This window comes from Pinus tabuliformis, chromosome 7, assembly GCF_031772625.1.
Source record: "Pinus tabuliformis cultivar Carrire ecotype Pingquan chromosome 7, CPIR1, whole genome shotgun sequence".
NCBI lineage: Eukaryota > Viridiplantae > Streptophyta > Pinopsida > Pinales > Pinaceae > Pinus > Pinus tabuliformis.
Genome location: NC_142293.1, coordinates 475,977,114 through 475,990,209, shown reverse-complemented (window position 1 = coordinate 475,990,209; position 13,096 = coordinate 475,977,114). Strand labels below are relative to the sequence as shown.

Below are 13,096 nucleotides of genomic sequence, written 5' to 3'. Positions count from 1 at the left end.
CATTAAAACATGTGATGTTGAAGAAACAACCATTGTTGTGCTATTCATCGATTAATGAGTGAGCCGCAAAATTACTCAGCGAATAACTCGTTGAGTCGTCACTACGGTCATTCACGGGCATCTTGGTTGCGGGGGCCACTACAGTTGTGCTTTCATCCTCTTGCCGCCGACAACTGTCTCTCCCCACAACTATTTTCCATGTTTCATTCGACTGAATTCATACCACCCTCGCCATTGGGTATGATAGGTGACGCGCTCTAAGTGACATAAGATACGATTCTGAGATGGCGTCATCTGTCTTACATCATCGACATTTCTGGACATGACTTACCTATCACCATATCCAATTGGACAAACAAAGAATCTACGGAAAACACAACCCGCCACTTTCGAGGAGTATAATTGCCCTAATTATGAAGTAGAAGGAAAACAGTGGAAAAAATCAATTGATCTGTACATGCTATAATATAATATGGGCAGGTGGTACAATGGCATAACTTTTAATATAATCATTTACTACTGACCAGTGTCTTGCTAGGCAAGGAAACTTATTTGTTTGCTCAGCAGTCTATAAATGCCAATTACTCTTTGTAGCAGGGAAGGGCAATGTCACGCCCCTACACCTGCGGTAGTCTTTCAACCGCTTATAGCGAGGTGCGGCACCACCGAACGCTTTCTTTTCACCAATACTAACATTCATGGACTACGCCTACTTCCACATTAACATTACTTAGCTTGTGTTTCGCAACCAAGTAAACATACAATTATCCTTTATACTTAATGAAGCCCATACTCATTCATTATCCATAGCAATTATAACAAGAACATCAACAATTGCAACAAGTATAAAGGGGAGGGGCAACTCCCGAACAAGTCTGCTCGACAATATATTATAATCAGTCTTTCTTCAATAATACAATACAAGTAATGCTTGGCAAGCTCCAAGCCAATACTTAGTTTCTTTTACAAAACAGGCAACCAACCTTTACAATACATGTGTACCTCTTGCACGTAGGGCGGTGCTCACCCGAGCCACCTAGATACCCTTACCAAGTCCTGCACAAATCTGCACATCCACCACACCCCGGGCACACCTTGCCCACTCTTCGACTGACTCAAGACAACCTCAAGTGCACCTTCGAGTGGAGCGCATGAGATATGCGCAACTCCCCTTATTTCTGCGCACTTTAGTTTACCCCTTGACTCTTATGCGTAGAAGAGATGAGAGAATGTGTTGATGAGTTGTGAGCTCTCATGCTCCACTCATATATACACTTCTTAACTTGTTTACATGGGGTGTGCAGCCCCTTGGCCGACCCCCAAACCACATGTAATGTGCCCCCATGAGGGCTCCTTCTAAGTCGGCTTGCACATGATACAAGTATCCTTTCGCATCGTTATATATATCCAACACTTAGCCGCATTTACCCAAGTGTCGTTCCATCGTTTCATGGTATCGTCGCATCCGGCTCACACAAACATCGCATTGTCGTTTCGTGCGTGCCCACCCGCCCGCGTGCCCGCGCGCCCGCTCGCGTCCCTGTGCACGAAAACTCGCCGTCGCCCGTCGCACCAATAACTCGAAGGCCTTACAGGCCAGGTATAATATAATATGGGCAGGTGGTACAATGGCATAACTTTTAAATAGAATCATTTACTACTGACCAGTGTCTTGCTAGGCAAGGAAATTTATTTGTTTGCTCAGCAGTCTATAAATGCCAATTACTCTTTGTAGCAGGGAAGGGGAAGCAAGCCGCTCAAGGATTGCGAGTGCAAGTATACGTGGATTAGGCATTACCGTTGGACAGAGAAATGAAAAATTTCGAAATTTTCGAGAGGTGCAAGAAGGGAGTTACCGAGATCGAAGGGAGGGTTGTCCTTCGGAAAGCGTCTCTTCTGGATGTCAAGTATTTATCTGCCAACGTTGGAGATCGTTTATTTGAATTGGTGGGACAGAAGGTGAATTTTCAGCTCGTCAGTTGCGACCATATAGATCAAGGTAAAATAATGAATTTGCATGATTATAGATTAATGTCGTCATGAATTCCTTGGCTTTGTTCTACAATCCATGTCATTTATTATGCAAGTAGTTATAGTAGCCGTGAATTGATATGTTATTGCAGAAACGGGCCAGGATTTACGTCGCCGTCCTGCTCATTTAGAATGGAAATATCTGCTCCCCTCGTTGGAATACGCTAGTAAGGATTCAGAACACCGCATCAGCTTCGAGTGGGCTCCTGAGATGGGAATTCCCGGTGCTGTACTGGTGACAAACAATCACCCCCGAGAATTCTTTATGAAAGAGATTTCCATTCAAATCCCCGGAAAAGGCGATATTCGTTTCCTGTGCAACTCCTGGATCTATCCCAAGTTGATGACTCGATTCTACTCCGATCTAATCGCTGAACGAGTCTTCTTTGCAAATAATGTACATGAAATCTAATTTCATTAACTTACGTACGCTTTGCATCAAACTGCCCGTCTGAAATGAAAATATTAGTAGTTATATATCCATGTGTGCAGAGCTATCTTCCGGATGAAACGGCATTAGGTCTGGTGGCTTTGAGGAACGTAGAGCTTGTGAGATTGAGAGGAAATGGAACGGGCAAAAGGAATACATGGGATCGCATTTATGACTACGATGTTTACAATGATCTGGGCGATCCTGACACCAAGAAGGAGTTAGAAAGGAAAGTGTTGGGTGGATCCCAGGAATTGCCATATCCTCGCAGGTGTAGAACTGGTCATCCGCATTCTAAAACAAGTAACTACCTGCTGCACATGGGTTAGACGATCAAATTAAAGTGTAGTTACTATATATAATTTCAATAGAACTTACGCTTTACGTGTTACGAGCGTTTGCAGGTCAGGCTTTCGAGAGCATGGACCGGCTATGCAGCCTTACACAGAGCTTCTATATTCCCTCAGACGAACAATTTCCGCAGGAGTGCCTTTCAGACTTCAGAGCTCATTTCCTCAAGGCTTTCTCTAAAGTAGTTATACCCGCCATAATGTCCGCTGTTAAGCCTGAGTTTGCCAGTTTGAAGGAAGTTCGTGGTCTCTATAGTAAGGGAATTTCATTTTTTACTAACATTACAGCCAGTTTAGCCAAAGAAGTCCTTCCCGGTCAGACGATAAAAGGGATTATGAATACAGACGATCAAGCTATCCTCAAGTTTCCGCTTCCCACTATTATTAGTAGTGAGTGGATTAATCGTAAATTTGAATTTAATGCATTTTGGGCACTATTAATTATGTTTGATAATTACTGAATGAAATCGGTGTCTGTGCAATAGGGGATGATGCTGCATGGATGACAGAGGAGGAGTTTGCCTGCCAGACGCTTTCTGGAGTGAATCCGATGGTCATTCAATGTTTACAAGTATGAAGCAACCGAGATTTTTAATTCTTCTTCTTCTTCTTATTATTATTAATACTCATGACCATACGAACTTCTTTATGTGATTACAGAGCTTTCCACCGTTAGGCCACCTGAACGCACAAATCTATGGTTCCCAACAAAGTGCAATCACCGCTGAACATATTCTTAAAAGCCTAGATGGCATCTCGGTGGAGGAGGTATTTAGTTCCTTCAGTTAAATTGTTAATTAGATTTAATGGTTCGTTAATGAATATATACTAGTATTTTGAATATTCTTCCGCAATACAATAGACAGGAAACCATTAAGCATGCATGTCCATATAGCAGGCAATTAAATCGAAGAGGCTCTTTATATTGGATTACTATGACACTTACATGCCCTACGTCGAGCTCGTGAACCAGCTTCCTACCAGCAAAGCCTACGCTACCCGTTCACTTTTCTTCCTGGCCGACACCGGAACTCTAAAACCTGTGGCTATTGAGCTATGTTTGCCTCCCACGTCAGTGGGCTTGGGTTCAAGACAAGTCTACACTCCTGACTATAGCGGTGAAGATGAAGGGTGGTTATGGCAACTAGCCAAAGCTCATGTGTGGGCAAACGATTCCGGTTATCATCAGTTGGTTAGCCATTGGTAAGAGATAACAATATCATTTGTGTTTTTAAGTTTGAACTTGTTAGAAGATTACTAACCACCTTTATCATATTCACATTTGCAGTGCTTCGTCTACTTAGAAATTATTTATAAAGTTTTTCCTTTTCTTTCAAATGCAGGCTCAGGACTCATGCTGTGGTGGAGCCATTTATCATTGCTACCCATAGACATTTGAGCAAACTGCACCCACTTCACAAGTTGCTGATACCTCACTTTCGCAATACTATGGAGATCAATCGATCCGCTCGTCAGTCGTTGACAAATGTAGGAGGCATAATCGAGCAATGTTTTACGAGTGGTAAATATTCTATGGAAATTTCGGCCAAAACATACATGGATTGGAGGTTCAACGAGCAAGGACTGCCAGCTGATCTCCTTAAAAGGTGATGTTATGACCATAACCATGTTGTAACTTTAATATTAAAAAGGAAATATTATAACCATGTTGTAACTTTTTGTGAGACTAATAGATGAATGCACTAATATAATAAGCGTTTTCCAGGCGTATGGCTGTGTCCGACCCAAGTGATAAAGCAAAAGGTGTGACGCTTGTGATAGAAGATTATCCGTATGCAGTGGACGGGCTTGAAATATGGGCGGCCTTGAAATGTTGGGTATCTGACTACACATCGTTGTATTACAAGGACGACCAAAGTGTAGAGAGCGATAGAGAAGTTCAAGCATGGTGGAAAGAGATCGTGGAAGTGGGCCACGGAGATAAGAAGGGTGATGAGGGAGGATGGTACAAGATGAAGAGTGTCACGCCCCCAATTCTTTTTTCCTTAAATTGGCCGAGTGCGGCACCGCCTAAGTTAATAACTTGTTCACCATTGGTTAACTTTACGAACTACGCCTTCAACAATTCATAATAAACATGAATTCATATTATTAATGTGCGGAAACCATCAACAATATAAGAATAATAACAACTCGGCAATAATATAAAAGAACGATCTTTTATTATATAATGAAAGTTTACAATGACCGGGAGCTGCGCTCCACCGGCGTTAATAAAACAAGAGGGCGCCCGCCCGTGCAAGAGCGCACGGAGGTCTGCCACAATAATCCACCGAAATATAATAACACATACACAAACTTAGCGTTGGGGCGGGCGCACCCGTGCACGACCCGTGCCCAACCCTCAACCCAATCCAAGTGTATACCGACGTGGGCGCCCGTGCGCACCACCACAAATCTCACAAGACCTGTGCCCGGCTCGGCGGGCTCATCCCCTAACCACGAGCTGCGGTAGTCTTTGCGCAATCTCTTGTGCGCACCTCCGATTTGTGAAGAGAATGTGATGAGAGTTGATGATCCAAATGAAACTGCGCCTCAAGCTTTTATACGCTCACTTGGTGTGTCGCCCTTCATGCGGCCGACCTTCGTTTCCATAACAAAAACGCCCAACGATTATCCAAAACACCATCGGCTTGCCCCAACTCCTTGTTCATACCTTCGTCGGCTCGTTCATAAGGCGAGCTGCCTGTCCGCCTTATAAGTGGGTGAGCGCCCTCCACAACCGTGCGCATTATTCACTTATGCCTTCGTTGTTTATGGAGTGCTCGCATTCATACTTAGTCGATTTTTCACGACGGAGGGAGCGCGCGCCCGTGCCCAAGAACGCAGGGCGTTACATTCTCCCCCACTGGAAATCGTTGCCGTCCTCGACAACATACCATCTCGGTAGCCATCCACCAAGATCATTAATGCCCATGATGTCAACTCCTCCACATATTGCAATCATCATCGCAACATATGTAGAGCCACCATTTCCACCATGTCTCGCCTTGGCAACCATCTATCACCAAGATCACCATACCAAGGTATATTATATATCAGATGTCCATGATTATCGACCACCTTGTCACAATCTCCTCATGCTGCTCTCCACCATGGAAGGTTGATCCCTCCAACTCAAGCTACATGTCCACCGCAACAATGTGTCAAACTCCATCATGTCATCACCACCATGTGCAAAACTGCCCATGATATGTCAACAAGTGCTAACACCCCTCAACCATGTGCTAACATCTCATCTCGACAATATGTCATATATCGGAAGTCATCTCAATCCATGATCATCAACCACCATGTCACAATCTCCACATGTTGCTCCATCGTGGAAGGCTGGTCCCTCCATCTCAAGCTACATGCGCACTGCAACATATCGTGTCGACCTCATCATGTGTCGTCCTCATGTGAACTGCTGCCATGATACTCCAACAAATGCCAACACATTTCTGCACACTGCTAGCCCTCATGCCTGAACTAGTTGGGTAGCTAATCCAACTATCACTCTCAAACCATGAGAATGCACATCCTCATGCCACCATCAGTTGTTTCTCAAAACATCCTGCCACATCCTTAACTCGATCAAGAATCCATCTCCATATAAGTGTAAGCCATGCTCAGGTCCATGAAGTAGTCCTCATCCCATCTGCAACATGCTGTCCATGATGTTTGGTGTCAATGTGCTACATGAAATCAACCACATCTATCCCAACATCATCCATATGCGTATCTCCTCCATATGAAGAGATCATCTCATCAATCTCCAACTCTCGGTATGCCACATCTAGGTCCATGAAGCAACCTCCATCATATCTGCAATGTGCCATCGCTCTAGTTTGCCATAGAAACAAGTATACATATGCCTCATCTATCCATGTGCTGCCCATGATCATAGATCAATCAGCTCTCATGTAAAAAGGTAGTTGAGTCTCGGCTCAACTCATGCCCAAGTGTTGCCACCAAGGCATCCTCATCATCGTAACTCCATCACTCCAAAGTGTCTCATCTCGATCCTCTACATTAAGTCACTCTTCCAAGCCATGCCCATACATGTACTCGAAAGTATGCACCCCATCCTGCATCAAAGTCTCTGACCTCAGCTCCTCAATGCATCAAATCCTCTAAGTCCACCATATATGAAGTCCCCAAAATTCACAACAATCTCATGTCATCATGAGCTCCATAAGTCATCCCCAACCAACACACTAGCAAGCATACAAGTCTCGGCCCAAAGGTCTCTGCAAGATGCATCAGCTCTCCATGTAGTAGGAATGCTCCATAGTCTGCTCACAACTCCATCCAAGTCCATGGCCTTGTTGTACATAAGTGCACAACCTCTCCATCAGCTCATAAGTAATAATCTCCATGTCACACTAGCAAATCCACCTGCACAACATCCCTGCTTTGGCACTCCTCATTGGATGCCCATAAGTGACACCTCTACAAGTGCTCTACATAATGTCCTTGCATAAGACTGCCATGCTTCATGTCTCCAACCTGATGTCCATGACTATGTTTTCCATGTAGTCCAACCAAGTAGACCCATCACAACAATCGATCATCCTCATCCAAGCTGCAATCTTCGGTCTAGTGAACTGGGTCACCCAACCATATCATCATCACATGAGTCTCTCCATCATAGCTCCTCCACCAAAGTGTCCACCAAGACTATCTCTTGGTCTCGGCCATGAGAAGTCCACCTAAGAGTGTGCCCTTCAATCTGTCCATGAGTCATGCCGGGCACTTAGCCATGTGGCTAAAGCATGACCCATTCATCCACAATGATCATCAAGTTCCACCCTTGTCACGAGCCTTTGCACGTTTCATCATAAGGTCACAAACAACCCCAACAAGTCCTGCAACAATCAGCAATCCTTGCTTCTCCATACAAGGTCTCATCATAAACATCCATGGTAAGATGCTCCCTAGCATCGGCAAACTGGCTTTGCCCTTCCCTGCATGCGGTCCATCTACCAAATGCTCAAATGAAACACAAGTATCAATGGTACTTACATCATCATCATCATGAGGTTCCTCCATGAGAGTACCCTCATCCATACATGTCTGCAAACTGCACGATCCTAGTCCAACTTGATCAATCTCAAGCTCGTCCTCCATCATGATCATGTCTACAACATCTTCAACTATCACGGCTTCCTCTTCCTTGTTTGCACAATCTGGAACTTCACCTTGCTCCATTGTCCATCCAAGTTGAAGAAGTTCGTCTTCAACATTCTTTTCCAAGACTTCAAGTTCCTTTCGAATCCGGGGATTCTCTTCTTTCAACCTCCTCAACCCGTATAAGGTAAGCAAGAGCTTCCCTTCACATTCTTCCAAACCTGCCATGCCTTGTACTTCGTCTTCCCCGGTTCGTACTTCGTTCAGTCCACAGACGCCCAAACCGTGTATACCTGCCCACACGCAGTCCCACTTGCCTACCTGACAAATGCCCAAATCGTATGACCAGCACGTAGTACCACCTGCCCAACTCTATGACACCTGGTTCCAACCTTTACCAGCTTCACCAAGTTCCCTGCAACCATGAACCGACCCTTGTTCCACTTGTATGTGAAACTAGCTTCCTTCCCCTGCAAGTACCTGCTTCCACTGTCACGAGCAACCTTGCTCAAATATCAACTGTCAAGTGTATGTACACCTGCTTCACCCAGCTTCTTGCAAGACTCCTCCAAGTCTTTAGTCTGGCTCTGATACCAACTGTCACGCCCCCAATTCTTTTTTCCTTAAATTGGCCGGGTGCGGCACCGCCTAAGTTAATAACTTGTTCACCGTTGGTTAACTTTACGAACTACGTCTTCAACAATTCATAATAAACATGAATTCATATTATTAATGTGCAGAAACCATCAACAATATAAGAATAATAACAACTCGGCAATAATATAAAAGAACGATCTTTTATTATATAATGAGAGTTTACAATGACCGGGAGCCGCGCTCCACCGGCGTTAATAAAACAAGAGGGCGCCCGCCCGTGCAAGAGCGCACGGCGGTCTGCCACAATAATCCACCGAAATACAATAACACATACACAAACTTAGCGTTGGGCGGGCGGGCGCACCCGTGCACGACCCGTGCCCAAACCTCAACCCAATCCAAGTGTATACCGGCGTGGGCGCCCGTGCGCACCACCACAAATCTCACAAGACCTGCGCCCGGCTCGGCGGGCTCATCCCCTAACCACGAGCTGCGGTAGTCTTTGCGCAATCTCTTGTGCGCACCTCCGATGTGCGAAGAGAATGCGATGATAGTTGATGATCCAAATGAACCTGCACCTCAAGATTTTATACGTTCACTTGGTGTGTCGCCCTTCATGTGGTCGACCTTCGTTTCCATAACAACAACGCCCAACGATTATGCAAAACACCGTCGGCTTGCCCCAACTCCTTGTGCATACCTTCATCGGCTCGTTCATAAGGCGAGCTGCTTGTCCGCCTTATAAGTGGGTGAGCGCCCTCCACAACCGTGCGCATTATTCACTTATGCCTTCGTTGTTTATGGAGCGCTCGCATTCATACTTAGTCGATTTTTCACGACGGAGGGAGCGCGCGCCCGTGCCCAAGAACGCAGGGCGTTACAAAGAATGTGGAGGTTGTGAAAGAAGGCATTACCACACTCATTTGGATCGCTTTTGCGCACCATGCAGCGGTTAATTTCGGGCAGTACGACTATGCGGGATTCATGCCCAATCACCCCAGCACCACCCGGAAACTTATTCCAGAGAAAGGATCCACACAATACTTAGACTTCCTTCGTGACCCGGAAGCCTATTTCCTAAAAATTGTGTCCAATCCAAAGCCCTGTGCCACTAACATGGCTGTCCTGGAGCTTCTATCGAAGCACTCTACCGGCGAGGTATACGGCTCCGCCTCCGATTGGACAGATGACTCTCGCGTTGAAACAACATTCCAACGCTTTCGCTCCAAGCTACTTGAGATAGAGTAGAATATCAAGATTAGGAACACAGATCAAAGGTTGAAAAACCGGCACGGCCCCGCAGAGGTTCCCTGCACGCTGTTATACCCGGGCACTTCCGATACTGGCGAGACAGGTGCTGGACTTACATTTCGAGGAATTCCCAACAGCGTCTCTATATAGTAGAGCATTCACTCCGTCTCTTAGTTCGTAGATATACAATATTCTTGTGCTACAAATTCGTTGCGTTTCATAATATACAACTCATGTTCAAACTCTATTTTATTAATCTATTATTTTTTAAAGAATTGATGTATATCCTTTATTTTATTTTATTTACTGAAGGGTATTTTCAATCTTTATTTTATATTGCCCGAGTTTATTGTTTAGTTTTAATATGGTTTAAAAATTCATAAAATTTTATTATTAAATTGATAATTATATATCAAATTTCATAGTAATAGGTCAATAATATTTTTGATATGGTTATCTTTATTTTTGATATTATTTTCTTTATTTTCATATTATATGGTTTTATATTTTCTATTAGTTAGTAGTAAGAATAATTTATTTATTTATTTTTTTAATTTTAAGTTTTTTAAAGGAATTTTAGGTTTAAAGTATTTTTCTGGTTTTGTATTAAATATTTTAGAATATTTTTAATTGTAGTTAGAAATAAAAAATTGAGATTTATGTCAAAAGTAGTTATGCCATTTTTTTTTTTAATTAAATTGATGAATTAAAAAAAATGTCATATGAAAATGAGTTATGGTTTTTTGGGCATGTAAGATTAGTAAACCATGGTATAGGCCCATTGTATTGCATCAAAATCTCTTTACATGTTAATAATATCCATGATAAAGAAAGGGTGGATCTTCATGGCTAAAAATCTTGTTACATGTTTTTTAAATGTATATATGTTTAAATCATATATCAATTCTTTTTATAATTAATATAACAATTCTTTTTATAATTAATAATAGTATTAATAATTTAAAATAAAGATATAATTTAGTTAATTTTTATGATTTATTTTAATCTTGGCAATGTGATATGTAATTTTCTATTATGCGATTTCTACCGAAAAGACTCTTATTAATGATATATGGATCACGCAAACTTGCTTTAGCAACGATTTAATTTATATGATTGTATGCTAGTTAAATAAAATCTTTTACAACTCTTTGAATGGCATAACATTCCATTTTATCTTGTTAAAATATTAGATTTTAAAATATATGTTACAATATAATACATACATAAGAATATTATTCATCATATATATATAACCATTATACATCCATTTTATTCAGATCTAGCAAACAAGAGATATCAAATCTTTTGAACCTCCAACATTTACATTGAAAAACTTGAAAAATTGTTTGCAGCGCAAGCTTTTTGATCCTTTTGCTAGATCCGTAGTTAAGATGAATCTATCCTATAGACACACACAATGTGTAATTTTTATTGTTTAACTTGTATGTTTAAAGCATAAACGGATTTAATTCCTTCTAAATCCCTTTGACATAACTGAAAATGTAGAATAATGAGATTACTTGAAATATTTTAACCACAAGAATTTATTTCTTCCATTAATTTATATAATATATACACACGTTTTTTTAAGTATATATAATATATAAATAGTTGGCATTAAAATATTATATTTATAAACTACAATATTCACATTAAAATTCTTTTTTAATTCACATATTTTTATATACACATCAGTATTAATTAATTTTCTATATTGAAATATTTTATTTATAATTTACATTTATTATTTATTTATTTAATTTTTTCAAATGCTACTTATCAACTTTATACTAAGAATGAAGTGAATTACACATCGCCCTCTTATAAGAAATTAAACTTTTAATTACTTCTTTCCCTTTGCAAATTGAAATATTTTATTATGGTTAACATGTATACATATAACTATATAAATTTCTCTCTATTTAGTACATATACATGAAATTAATCTTCAAATATATCAACTAACATGGATATTTAAATAGTCCATCTAACTCTTATATTGAATATCCCACCCACCCTTTTGGAGTCTTCTAGATTGAATGAGAGGTGTTACTTTTAACTAACATAACCTCTATGGTATCCTTATGAAGATGGGGTTATAAAAATCCTCCTTTCTCAAAGTCAATGAAATTTACTTTGGATAACACCGTTGCGTTCAGCTCATTAAGAGATTTTCGATGATATAAATATTATTTCAATCGAATATCTGGATCAAAAGTTAAGCCCATTTAAAGTTTAGTCATTTAATTCCTGCCGCATAGGTAAGGACGACCTGCCACGTGGCACCCCCACCTCACCCAGGTGGTTCCACATCTCACTTGAAACCAACATGGTCATGGTTGATTCAATGTAGCACATTCCACATCACCTAGCCTATGGGCCCCACGAGCCTAGCCTTTAGCATGTAAACCCAACATTTTATATTATATCCATTTTATAAGAATCAATGTTAAACCTCACACTACTTTCCCGCTCAACGCGACATAGGTTGCACACCTCTAAACACATTGGCATTCCACATTAAGTGTGAAGCCCTCCCCGCCTTCAAATTATTAACACAGGGGGTTGACACACTTTGTCGCTTACAGGACTGAACAACACACACATATACCCCTTTTGAAGAAGACTGTGAAAGTGGGGAGATGTGCACAAAAGTGCATGTCCATTTCCTTAAAGTATTAGAATAATTCTTGATGTTAGACATAAAACATGAATGGGAATCTTCCTGTCCTTTGACACAAATTTTTATGTCACACCTTCTGTCAAGAAGGCCAAACAGAAAGGTCATGCCTTATTGATGCCTTACCGAGATCATGGTGACGTCAATTTGCCATGTGGCATCCTCCAAAGGTGCCATGTATCATCTAAAACTAGCCCCCTTGGCCATCTAAAAAGGCCATTTTTTCCTACCAAGTGTCACGTTAGAAGAATGTCACATCAACAGTCTTTCCACATCATCGATCCATGTCATCTAGAATTCCACATGGCATCCACATACCCATACGTAGTATGCATAGCATCTTCCACCTCAGCTTAAGTCATGGGTCCCATCGGGTCCCAAACCTTCATGGAAATCAACAATTTTTCATTATACAAATTTTGGGTCAAGTTTGGGTTTCCTTCTTCTCTTTCTATTCCTTTCTCTGTCTCCCAAGATATATATTTTCAATCCCTCCACTGCACCACATCGCCACCACACCAAAGCTCCAGGACATAGTCAAGGCATATGGAAAACGTGGCATAGTGAAAATTTGAACTTTCATGTCCGGTAATGGGAACATTCTCATCTCGCGTTCTCCAT

General features: G+C 41.5%; 1 pseudogene; it reads left to right on the top strand.

Annotated features, from left to right (window-relative positions):
• Positions 1-2,374: 2,374 nt before the first annotated feature.
• Positions 2,375-9,955, top strand: LOC149248022 (seed linoleate 9S-lipoxygenase-3-like; annotated as a pseudogene).
• The last annotated feature ends 3,141 nt before the right edge of the window (positions 9,956-13,096 follow it).